The sequence below is a fragment of the Meriones unguiculatus genome, chromosome 5 (genome assembly GCF_030254825.1).
Source record: "Meriones unguiculatus strain TT.TT164.6M chromosome 5, Bangor_MerUng_6.1, whole genome shotgun sequence".
NCBI classification, from domain to species: domain Eukaryota; kingdom Metazoa; phylum Chordata; class Mammalia; order Rodentia; family Muridae; genus Meriones; species Meriones unguiculatus.
In genome coordinates, this window is record NC_083353.1 from 50,606,489 (window position 1) to 50,618,750 (window position 12,262).

A 12,262-nucleotide genomic window follows, 5' to 3' on the forward strand; every position below is an offset into this window, starting at 1 on the left:
AACTCTTCAGTATGTTAACAAAAAGGAAGGGCATTTAACAAGTGAAATGAGAGAACATTTCACACATCAATGACTTGGAGGAGGAGAAATAAACCACACAACTGTAAGTTGTATAAACCCACGAGCAGAGGTTTGCCTGGTGGCTCAAGTCTGTAACCCTGAAGTCGAAACAGGATAGTGAGTTCAAGGTCCACCTGAGCTACAGGAGTGAGTCCAGACTAGCACACAACAGTCACAAAGCAAAAAATAATTATAAGAATAAAATATTATTTTAAAATCCAACATAAGATGGGTGCTGGAGGCACATGCATTTAATCCTAGCACTCAGATGGCAGAGGCAGGGGAATCTCTGAGTTCAAGGCCAGCCTAGTCTACAGATCAGGTTCCAGGCCAGCCAGTGCTATGCAGAGAAACCCTGACTCAGAAAAAAAATCCCAAAATAAACAGAAGGAAAATATACACAGGAAAGGATTAATCTTACTTCTTGATTCTGGGTTAAGAGCATAAATGTTCCAATGAAATGTGTAACTGCTCATCAGAACAGCACCCTCACTGACTGTCTGAGGGAGTGGCAAACACTTTGAGCTTGGGGGAAAGATATGGACATTTCTCACCCACAGCACTGGACAGAGTACCCTCAGCCACAGGCACCTTGTGGGACCACACCCACAGCCCCTCATGTTCATGCCGAGAGATTTGAAAAAGGATGAAACAGGTAGAGACCAATTAAAGCTGACATTAAGAATAAGCAAAGATGGGTTGCTTCTGTGATGTGACCCTTTCATTCTTCTGGCAGATGAGCCAATTAAACAAAAACTGCAGTTATTACAATGTATCATGTAAAAAAAAACCTATAAAATATGTTGTTCTTCATTTAAAAAGGTTTTTTTTTTTTTTGGAGATTCTTCAATACAAAATGTTTGCTTATGCTCTTTTACAGGACAAAAAGGAATACAGTTCCTTGTTAGCCCAGGGTTATATTCAGATCATTGTTAACCATTATATAAAACATATGCCTGGCTGCTAATACCTAAATAAAGTATTTAATGCTGTTACATTCTGGCCTATAGATTTGGTATGGCCAGAATAGTCCATTTTTGCTGAGGGCTACAGGCTAAGTTTAGTTCTCTGTTTAGTGCTAAATAAAACTTTTGTCCTTTAATATTATACTGTTAAGCTTTTTTTTGTGTATTTAATTAAGTTTTTATTTTTTTTGTTTTTTTAACATATAAAACATTATTTTTTTTACAATTTGCCACTTTTATTAAAACAAAAACAAAAAAACAAATAAAAACAACAACTACAACAAAACAATCAGATGTGAGAATGCTCCTCTTGTATCTTCTTTTTTAAGCAACTGTTCCAGCATTCTTGGTTCAAAACTATATTTGTAGATAATGGCATGTTCTATTATAACACATTTTATGATCATTTAGCAGCTAACCATTATTAAAATGCAAACACATATTGTCCCCTGTAACCAAAGCATAATACAATGTCTAAGAAATGCTCTAACCAGGTATAAATCTGTTTTTAGCTCCCAAATCACATCTCTATATCCATAATCTATGGATTAAATAAAATTTCACCATAACTCACCATACATGAAATAGAACATGGAAAAACAAAATCATAAAATATAAAAAGACAAACTCTCTTGTATCAATAGAACAGCCAAAATGGTTTTTTGGAATACAGGCTAATTTCCATTTAAATAACTGAACGTGGGGCCATACATAGGTTATGTATCTTCACTAACCATTCATTGTTCCCTCTGCCCATACTCTTTTTTTTTTTTTTTTCAATGCAGTTTATTCAGGAACCTTGAACAATCCTCGGACCCTGGGGAAAGCCAGCCCACAGCTTAAATAGCCTCTGGGTAGCCAACCCAGGCATGCCATGTGGGCAATGCAGATAGGTCCACATACATGGAAGCAAGCCAGATCCTCGGCCTTAGCCAAATGTGGAATTGTTCGTGACAGAGAGCACTCACCATCGGAAAGGTGGAAGGCGGAGACCAGCTCCATCTTTAAGGCATAGCATTCCGCAGCTCTCTACAGTTCCCCCTTTTTGTTTTAGACGCATCAGGCAAGAGTAGAGGTCTGATCTCTAATATTAGAAATAAATTGGGACTTTGTACCGATGTTCATTTAGGTGTCATCCACCCAAAGAGCATCAGACTCGTCCGATAACTTTTTCTCAGGCCATAGTAGAGGACAATGCAGCTACATTTGATGTGAACTGACAGACTAAAAATAAAAATTTAATTAAAAAATAACCACTAAAATGAAACCTTTGCCTTGCAGGAACAATTAAAATCCTCTGAAGTATTTTCTCAGCTTCAGCACACTGACACTGTGGTCTAAATACTGTTGCGGCTGCATCTCATGCTGGTAGCCAAACTTGATAGCTCAGGAGTCTCTCAGGTGTTGAAGACCAGCCTGGTCTATAGAGGGAGTTCAGGACAGCCAAGGCTACATAGACAAAACCTTGTCTCAAAAAACAAACAAACAAATAAACAGAGTTTCTCAGGTGGTACTGTTCTGAAACATGGAGGGATCATGGAGTGAAGCTGTGACTTGGCACCATACGACTGTATAGAGTCCCTGAAGAGAGCCAAGAGGCCACGTTGCAGTGCAGATCCAGCCATTTGGAGATGTCAGTATCACATGCCAGCAGCAGCTGCTGTGGGCGAGGCCAGTTTGAACCTAGGAGACAGCTGTGTGGAAGGCTTTGCCAGCACTGTGGAGGAGCCCAGAAGATCACTGGTGAGTCCCAGAAGCCTGGCACTGAGAGTTATGCTGTTGGACTTTGTTGAACTTGATTGTGACTGTGCCCTGGTTCTTACCTTTCACATAAGAAAATATTTATTTTTATTTTACAGGAGCCCACAAAGTCTCTTGACTCTGAACACTTAAAGGGATTTTGGAGATTTATCTTGAGTTTGGAGTTTTAGAGAGACTGGGTATTTTAGAGAGACTTTGAAAATGTTAGAGAAACTAGATGTTTTAGAGAGTTGAATATTTTGTAGAGGTTTTAAATGTGGAAAGAGACTTGAGAGATTGAACTTTTAAAAAATGGAACTTTTCTATTGCAATGTTGACATTAGTTTAATATCTTGGGAACAACAAAATTGAGAGACAAAGTTATAGTGTAACAGAGAAGTGTTTAGTGTCAGGTAGACAGGGGGTCAGCTGTGGCAGCTGTTTTTGTCTCTTGTTTGTTAAATCAACCACTAGACTCAATTGGAAAGGGAACCTCAGCTGAGAAAATGCCCGACTAGGTTGGTCTATGGGCAAGTGTGTGATGAATTTTCTTGATTGGTGATCTATGTGAGAGGGCCCACATCACTGTGGGTGCAGGCTCTGGGCTCAGGGTTCTGGATACTAGAGAACACAGACTGAGAAATCCATGAGACCCAAGCTAGTAAGCAGTGTCCTTCAGTGACAGGTGCCTTAGTTCTTGCCCCAGGTTCCTGCCTCAAGTCCTTACCCTGCTTCCCTGCACAATGGATTATAAGCTGTAAAATGAAATGAAGGCTTCCCAACCCCATTTGGTTTTGGTCATGGTGGTTTATTTAGTCTGTGTCTAAATCAAAGAAACTACAATAATTCAACAGCATGTACACCACATTTATTAATATAAACCTGGAGCCAGCATATCAGGTACCTGGTAAGTATAAACTGTAATAATTCAACAGCATCTACACCACACTTACTAATATAAACTTGGACCAGCATATCAGGTATGTGGAGAAGTATCGCAGCTCCATTATGGAGAGAGGGAATGTTGACTCCTATGGAGTCTGCCTTTCAAGACTGAGTTGGACCATTTTTCTTTAATTAATTCTGTAATATGGGACAGCTCCAAGTCTGTTATAACTGTAGTTCTATTTACTCCCTGACTTCACACGCTGAAGGAGAAAGACACGGTATATGCTCCTGCTGACATTTGCCCACCCTGTCCTTCTCTTGGAACAGTTTTGGACTGGGATCAGAACCATGCAAGATGAAGATACAGAGCAACGATCAAAGACTGAATCGTCCACCAGAGTTCTCTGAAAGGACTCCGTGCCAATGTGCTACTGTTTTCTGATTTGTCTTTTATCTTTTGTTTCAGGCAGTGACAGAGCTGAACAGACTTTATGAGCTGCCTGAGCTCTCCCAGAGCACAAACATAAGCCGCCAACACATCCACAGACACCATCATGTGCTGGAATTTTCCCATGTTTGGTGTGTAAACAGTGTGTTCTTGCTCACCCAGTGTCTCTCTGACACAAGCACTCTGTTCTTCACATGTTCAAGAGGAGGTGGCTGGGACCCGGCCTCAGAGTATTCAAGGACATACTTGGAGGAAACAGCAGATCATGAATAAAATCAGAAACATCTGGATTCATAGATTACAACCCCCAACATTTGCTATAGAAATTTTCTAAGAAATTAGGATTTTCAGTAGAGTACAGATAGCCCTGAATAGAACAAGTGCATACCCAATCCATGGGACCGTTTTTATTGGCAAGTTCTGCTTCTTCTTTTTTTTTTTTTCTTTTACACAATCCTTCTCATTCAGACTCTACCCAAAATAGTAAAACTGTCTATAATGTGCCTGGCCATCAAGATGTTGTGGGTAAAAACCAAGTAAGATGCTGCTCTTGCTTTAGGAAAACCCAAACCTACAAAACATGAAAGCACATAATTGCTGCAGCTCTTAATGTTGAGGGAGATCAGCCACCATGGGACACAGGGTCCAGCCATGGCTCAGCTTAGGACAAGTGAGAGCAGGAGGATGGTCTGTGGGGTGTGAGGTAGAATGGAGGTCTTCAGTGGAATAAGCATTCAGGAGCATCTGCATGTTTTCCTGAGGCCAGAAGACTGGTCTGGAGTGGTGTGTGAGGTCTTGCTCATGATGAGTCATTGTTTTACTTTTCTCCTCATCCACTCTTTGTTTCCACACAAGATGACTTCACACTCTTCTGACATAAGGAACACCTTCTTCTCTGAAATTGGCATTGGGATCTCAGCCAACAGCTTCCTTCTTCTCTTCTACATCTTCAAGTTCATTCGTGGGCACAGGCCCAGGCCCACTGAGGTGCACATTGTTCTGCTGTCCCTAATCCACCTACTGATGCTAATGTTCATAGCATTCATAGCCATGGACATTTTTATTTCTTTGAGGGGATGGGATGACACCATATGTAAACTCATTGTCTACTTGTACAGAATTTTTAGGGGCCTCTCCCTTTGTACCACCAGCCTGCTGAGTGTCCTCCAGGCCATCATCCTCAGTCCCAGAAGCTCCTGTCTAGCCAAGTTCAAGCACAAATCTGCCCATTACATCTCATGTGCCCTTCTTTTTCTGAGTGTCCTCTATATGCTCATTAGCAGTCATCTCTTAGTATCAATTTTTGCCACTCCCAATTTGACTTCAAATAACTTCATGTATGTTACTAGGTCCTGTTCTGTCCTACCCATGAGTTACCTCATGAAAAGCACATTTTGTACACTGATGGCCATCAGGGAAGCCTTTCTTATTAGTGTTATGGTCATCTCGATTTGGTACATGGTGGCTCTCTTGTGCAGGCACAGGAAGCAGGCCCAGCATCTTCACAGCACCAGGCTTTCTCCAAAAGCATGCCCAGAGCAAAGAGCTAACAGGGCCTTCCTTCTGCTCATGAGCTTCTTCGTGTTGATGTCCATCTTGGATGGCTTTATCTCCTGCTCAAGAACTATGTTCCTGAATGATCCAACATCTTACTATATCCAACTCTTTGTGGTCCACAGCTATGCCACAGTCAGCCCTTTTGTGTTTATGAGAACTGAAAAACATGTCATTAACTTTTTCAGGTCTATGTGTGGAAGGACATAAATGTTTGAATATTCATTGATCATTGATGGGCCTATTTCTTTATAAGAGGACCCAATACACTGGCATCAGAACTGTCAGTCATGGCATGGTGTTCACGTGCTTTGACGTACATGAAAATCTGAAGCAGTGTTTTTGTTTTTGTTTTTGTTTTTCTGTTAAAATTATTTACTTTAACCTGTGTGGTAACAAACATGTAGCAGAAAATTAAACCTCATCCCTTTTGTGATATGACCAGGGCATTTTTGTTTCATTTTATTTTATTTTATTTTATTTTATTTTATTTTATTTTATTTTATTTTATTTTATTTTATTTTATCTTTTTCCTCAATGCATCATTATGGGAATCCTATGAGGTGGCTCTCATGCATCATGGCCGTGGACAGCTCACACTGTTTTGAAGGATGTAACCATGTCTAACACATTTCAATATTTTAATTTCCTGTGGTATAGCTATTTTGACAAATTAAATGAGGAGGCATTTCTTGCCATAAATAGTTCTATACTCCAGAAAGAAAGGAATTGTACACAGAACTTTCAGAACAGAATTCTGTGCAAGAAGCACATGTGATGTATACAGCAATGCGAACAACAACTAGATTTAAAATTCTCAGAGTTATCAGAACTTTTGACCCAAACACAGCCTCTGTACAGCACAGGACCTCGTTCAGTCTTACGGTGCAAGGCAGTTAATTCCAGCACTGGTCACTGAGGTATGGTGCCCTGGAAAACAGGAAAGACCAGCACCACTGGCCAGCTCCCTGAAGGTTCAACACTCTACACTACATTTCTTCTAAAACCAAATTTTTCCTCCTTTCACCTCTGCTATAAATAGATTGGGATAAAGTTTGTTGCTTGGGGAAACATTTATACTCATTATACTCATTACTTATACTTATTACAATCAGTTTATCAGACTGTAATAAGGAAGTTTAATAAGCCAATCAAACGTATGTCATCTAGATTACTATGCAAGGGGACATGGCAACACAGGGGGGCATGAAAAGCCTTGTTTAAGTTAATTTGGGATTCAACTTTTGGACTGATGTCCCCTGGGCCTATAGTTCCCATACAATGAACTGCTTCTTGGCTTCAGCCTGGTTGTCCCATCTCTGGTTGTTTTCTGTGTCAGTTGAGCATAGACAAACCACCCATTGTTACCCATTGTTAAAGGGTAGGAAAACTTTTTTTTCAAGCAAATGGACCCAAGAAGCACTCTGAGGTTGCCATTCTAATATCTTAAAAACAAAAAGACTTCTAATTAAAATTAATCAAAAGAGATGGGAAAGGACTGTTCATATTCATCAAAAGGAAAATCCAACCCCCAAAAATGTTAATTCTGAACATCTATGCCTCAAAATGAAGGGCACCCCCATTTGTAAAAGGAACATTACTAAAGTTTTAACCACACATTGAACCTCATACAGTAAAAGCAGGGGACTTCAATACACTACTCTCATCAATAGACAGGTCATCCGGACAAAAACTAAGCAGAGAAATAATGGAGCTAACAGCCATTGTGAGTCAAGTCGACCAAACAGAAGTCTAGAGAATGTTTCACCCAACCAGAAAAGAATATACCCTCTTCTCAGGATCTCACAGATCTTTCTCCAAAATACTCAGTCACAAAGTGAGTCTCAACAGGTACAAGAAAATTAAAATAACCACCTGTAGCCTATCATACTCTCACAGATTAAAGCTATATTTTAACAACAAAAGCCCACAAAATCATGGAAACTGAATAACTATCCTCTAAGTGACCACTGGGTCAAGGCAGAAATAAAGAGGTTAAAGACTTCCTAGAATTCAAGGAAAATGAATGCACAGCATACCTGAACTTATGAAACACAATAAAAATGGTAGTAAGAGGAATGTTCAGTCTCCATACTAGCAACTTAGTAGCATCCCTGTAAGCTCTAGAACAAAAAGGAAGTAAATTCATCCAAGAGGAGTAGAGCAAAGAAAATAATGCAACTCAGGACTGAAATCAATAAAATAGAAACAAAAAGACCAATACAAAAAAAAAATCAGTGAAACAAAGAATTTGTTATTAGAGAATATAAACAAGATAGACAACCCCTTGTCCAAACTAACTAAAAGGCAGAGACAAACTATCCAAATTAACCAAACAAAAAATAAAAAGGATGATATAACAACTGATACCAAGGAAATCCAAAGAATCATTAGGTCATACTTCAAAAACCGCTACTCTACAAATATGGAAAATCTGAAAGAAATGGACAGATATCTTAATAGATACCACTTACCAAAGATGAATCAGATAAAAAACTTAAATAGAATTCTAGCTTCTAGGGAAATAGAAGATGTCATTAAACGTCTCCCAACCAAAGGGGGAAAAAAAAAAGCCCAGGGTCCGATGGTTTTTAGCACAGAATTTTCTGGATTTTCAAAGAAGAGCTAACAGCAATAGTCCTCAAATTATTCCATAAAATAGAAATGGGAGGAACATGTCAGATTTATTTTGTGAGGCCATAATCACCCTGACATCCGAACCAGGCCAACTCGACAACAACAAAAAAGAAAATTACAGACCAATTTCCCTTATGATCATTGATTCAAAAATACTCAGTAAAATATTTGCAAACCAAATCCAGTAACACATTAAAAAGGTCATCTATCATGACCATCATACCAGGGATCATCCAAGGGATGCATAAATGGTTTAAAATACAAAAATCAGTCAATGTAACCCAACACATAAACGAACTGAAAGAAGAAAAAAAATATGATCATTTTATTGGATGCTGAAAAAGCCTTTGAGGAAATTCAACACCCCCTCATGATAAAAATCTTGACGAGATCAGGAATACAGTTACATACTTCAACATAAAAACAGCAATATATAGCAAGCTGATAGCCAACATCAAATTAAATAAAAACTCACAGCAGTTCCTCAAAAATCTGGAACAATACAAGGCTGTCCACTTTCTTCATATCCATTCAATATAGTACTTGATGTTCTAGCTAGAGCAGTAAGACAACTAAAAGAGATCAAGGGGATACAAATAGGAAAGGAAGCAGTCAAAATATCATTATTTGCAGATGATATGATACTATACATAAGCTACGCCAAATATTCTACAAGGGAACTTCTACAGCTGATAAACACCTTCAGTAAGGTGGCTGGATACAAAATTAACTCAAGAAAAAAAATCAGTAGCCCTTCTTTATACAAATGACAAGTGAGCTGAGAAAGAAATCAGGGAAACATCATTCTTCACAATAGCCACAAATAATATGCAATATTTTAGAGTAAATCTAACTAAGCAAGTAAGAGCTGAATGACAATAACTTAAAGTCTTTGAAAAAAATTAAAGAAGATATCAGAAGATGGAAAGATCTTCCATATTAATTGGTCAGTAGAATCAACATAGTAAAATTGGCCATCTTACCAAAGGCAATCTACAGATTCAATGCAATTCTCTACCAAAATTCCAACACAATACTTTACAGACCTGGAAAGAAAATATACTCAACTTAAAATTGAAAAACAAAAAAAGCTTACATTCCCACCAGCAGTAGGTTCCCCTTTCTCCACAACCTCTCCAGCATGTGTTGTCATTTGAGTTTTTGATCATTTTGGCCATTCAGGGTTGTTTTGATTTTCATTTCCCTAATGGCTAATGAGGTTGAACATTTCTTTAAGTGCTTCTCTGCCATTCGGTATTCCTCTAAAGAGAATTCTCTGTTTAGCTCTGTTCCCCATTTCTTAAGTGGATTACTTGGTTTGCTGCTTTTCAGCTTCTTTAGTTCTTTATGTATACTGGATATGAGTCCTCTGTCAGATAAAGGGTTGGTGATGATTCTTTCCCAATCTGTAAGCAGTCGCTTTGTTTTGATGACTGTGTCCTTTGCTTTACAGAAGCTTTTCAGTTTCATGAGGTCCCATTTATTGATTGTTGCTCTTAGAGCCTGTGCTATTGGTGTTCTGTTCAGGAAGTTTTCTCCTGTACCAATGAGTTCTAGAATCTTCCCCACTTTTTTCTAGCCGATTTAATGTGTCTGGTTTTCTGTTGAGGTCTTTGATCCACTTGGACTTCAGTTTTGTGCAGGGTGATAAGTATGGATGTATTTGCATTTTTCTACATGTAGACATCCAGTTGGACCAGCACCAATTGTTGAAGATGCTATCTTTTTTCCATTGTATGGTTTTGGAATCCTTGTTAAAAATCAGGTGTTCATAAGTGTGTTGGTTTATTTCTGGTTCTTCTATTCAGTTCCATTGATCCACCATTCTGTTTCTATGCAAGTACCATGCAGTTTTTATAACTGTTGCTCTATAGTACAGCTTGAGATCAGGGATGGAGATACCTCCAGAAGATACTAGGAACAGCGCTTCGAAAGATCCAGCCATACCACTCCTAGGTATATACCCAAAAGAGGCTCAAGTACACAAAAAGGACTTTTGCTCAACCATGTTTGTAGCAGCTTTATTTGTAATAGCCAGAAGCTGGAAACAGCCCAGATGCCCCTCAACTGAAGAATGGATGCAGAAACTGTGGTACATCTATGCAATGGACTATTACTCAGCAAAAAAAAAAAAAAAAAAAAAAAAAAAAAAAAAAAAAAAGGAAATCATGAAATTTGCAGGTAAATGGTGGGACCTGGAAAGGATCATCCTGAGTGAGTTGTCCCAGAACCAAAAAGACACACACGGTATATACTTACTCATATACACATACAACATAGAATAAACCCACTAAAATCAGTACATCTAAACATACTAAGCAAAAGAGAGGACCCTAACTAAAATGTTCAATCCCCATCCTGAAAGGCAAAGAGGATGGACATCAGAAGAAAAAGAAAACAGGGAACAACTTAGGAACCTGTGACAGAGGACCTCTGAAAACCAGAAGAAGAAAACAGGAAACAACCTCGGAACCTGCCACAGAGGGCCTCTGAAAGCCTCTGCCATCCAGAGTGTGAAAGCAGATGCTGAGCCTGATGGCCAACTGACAGGCAGAGTGAATGGAATTTTATGTAAGAAGTGGGAAATAGCAAGAGCTTGAGAGGACAGGAACTCCACAAGGAGAGCAACAGAACAAGAAAATTTGAAAACAGGGAACTTCCCAGAGACTCATACTCCAACCAAGGACTACTCATGGAGATAACCTAGAACACTGACAATGCTGCCACTTCTGATGAGAAATGATATACTAAGATCAGAAAGAAGGAGAGGAGGACCTCCCCTATCAGTGGACTTGGGGAGGGGCATGCATGCAGAAAGGGGAGTGAGGATGGGACTGGGAGGGGAGGAGGGAGGGGCTTATGGGGGGATTCGAAATGAATAAAGTATAATTAATAAAAGTCAAATAAAAAATTTAAAAAAAGCAAGGATACCTAAAACAATATTTTAGAAAACAAATGAACAAAAACCTTCTGGCATCATCACTATCCCTGATTTCCTGATTTCAAGCTCTATTACAGAGCTATAGTAATAAAAACCACATAGTATTGACATTAAAAAAAATAAAGACAGGATGATCAAAGGAATTGAATCAAAGACCCAGATGTAAATCCACACACCTATGGACATCTGATTTTTACAAAGAAGCCGAACATGTACAATGAGGGAAAAGGCTTCTTCAACAAATTGTGCTGCTCTTACTGGCAAATAGACCCATTTAATCAGCCTACATAAAATTCATATCCAAGTGGATCAAGACCTCAACATAAAACTAGATACATTGAACCTGACAGGGAAAGTGGGGAGTTGTTTTGGGTGCATTGGTTTTTTTTTCTAGTACCTGGCTATATGAGAGTCTCCATAAAATGTCTGCCCTTCTTGACAAGGGCTCTGAGTTACCCAGGCTGCTCTTGAACTCAGTATGCTCCTTCCTCCTCTTCTCAGTCCTGGGTGCAGGTGTGTGCACCATGTCTGCTGGGGAGACTGAAACACAGAGCATATAGTTGCACTCCGGCAAAGCACAGCCTCTTCCTGAAGTCTTCAATGAAAATGAGGTCTCCATTCCTCAGAGACTGGGGTCCAGTCAGACATGGCCTCAGCCTCAGCTATGTTCCACCTGCCTGTGACCACCTCAGCTTTGAGTTTTGCCTCTACTTCTCTGGTTTTCATTTAATTTCTTTTTTATTTACTTTTAAAATTTACTAACATCTTGAATTCAGATTTTGGAAACCAGGAAACAGAATCAACACTAAATGGAAATAACATGCTCCACGGGAGAGGGGTGTCTCAGGAAAAGGGCTGGTTGCATGTCACAGAGTGTAGGGAAAGCACACTCAGAACCATGGGAAGTCATGGGAGGCCCAGGAGTCCTCAACCCAGAATAGAAGCATCACAGTGAATAAAAACTGTTTGAAATATTGAAATAAGTCTAAGAAGCAATGTGAGAAAAGTTAGTGTTGGGGGTTGGTCTGG

At 39.2% G+C, this 12,262-nt stretch overlaps 1 pseudogene; it reads left to right on the forward strand.

Moving 5' to 3' along the window:
* The first annotated feature begins 4,971 nt into the window (after positions 1-4,971).
* On the forward strand, positions 4,972-5,884 carry LOC132654074 (vomeronasal type-1 receptor 94-like; annotated as a pseudogene).
* The last annotated feature ends 6,378 nt before the right edge of the window (positions 5,885-12,262 follow it).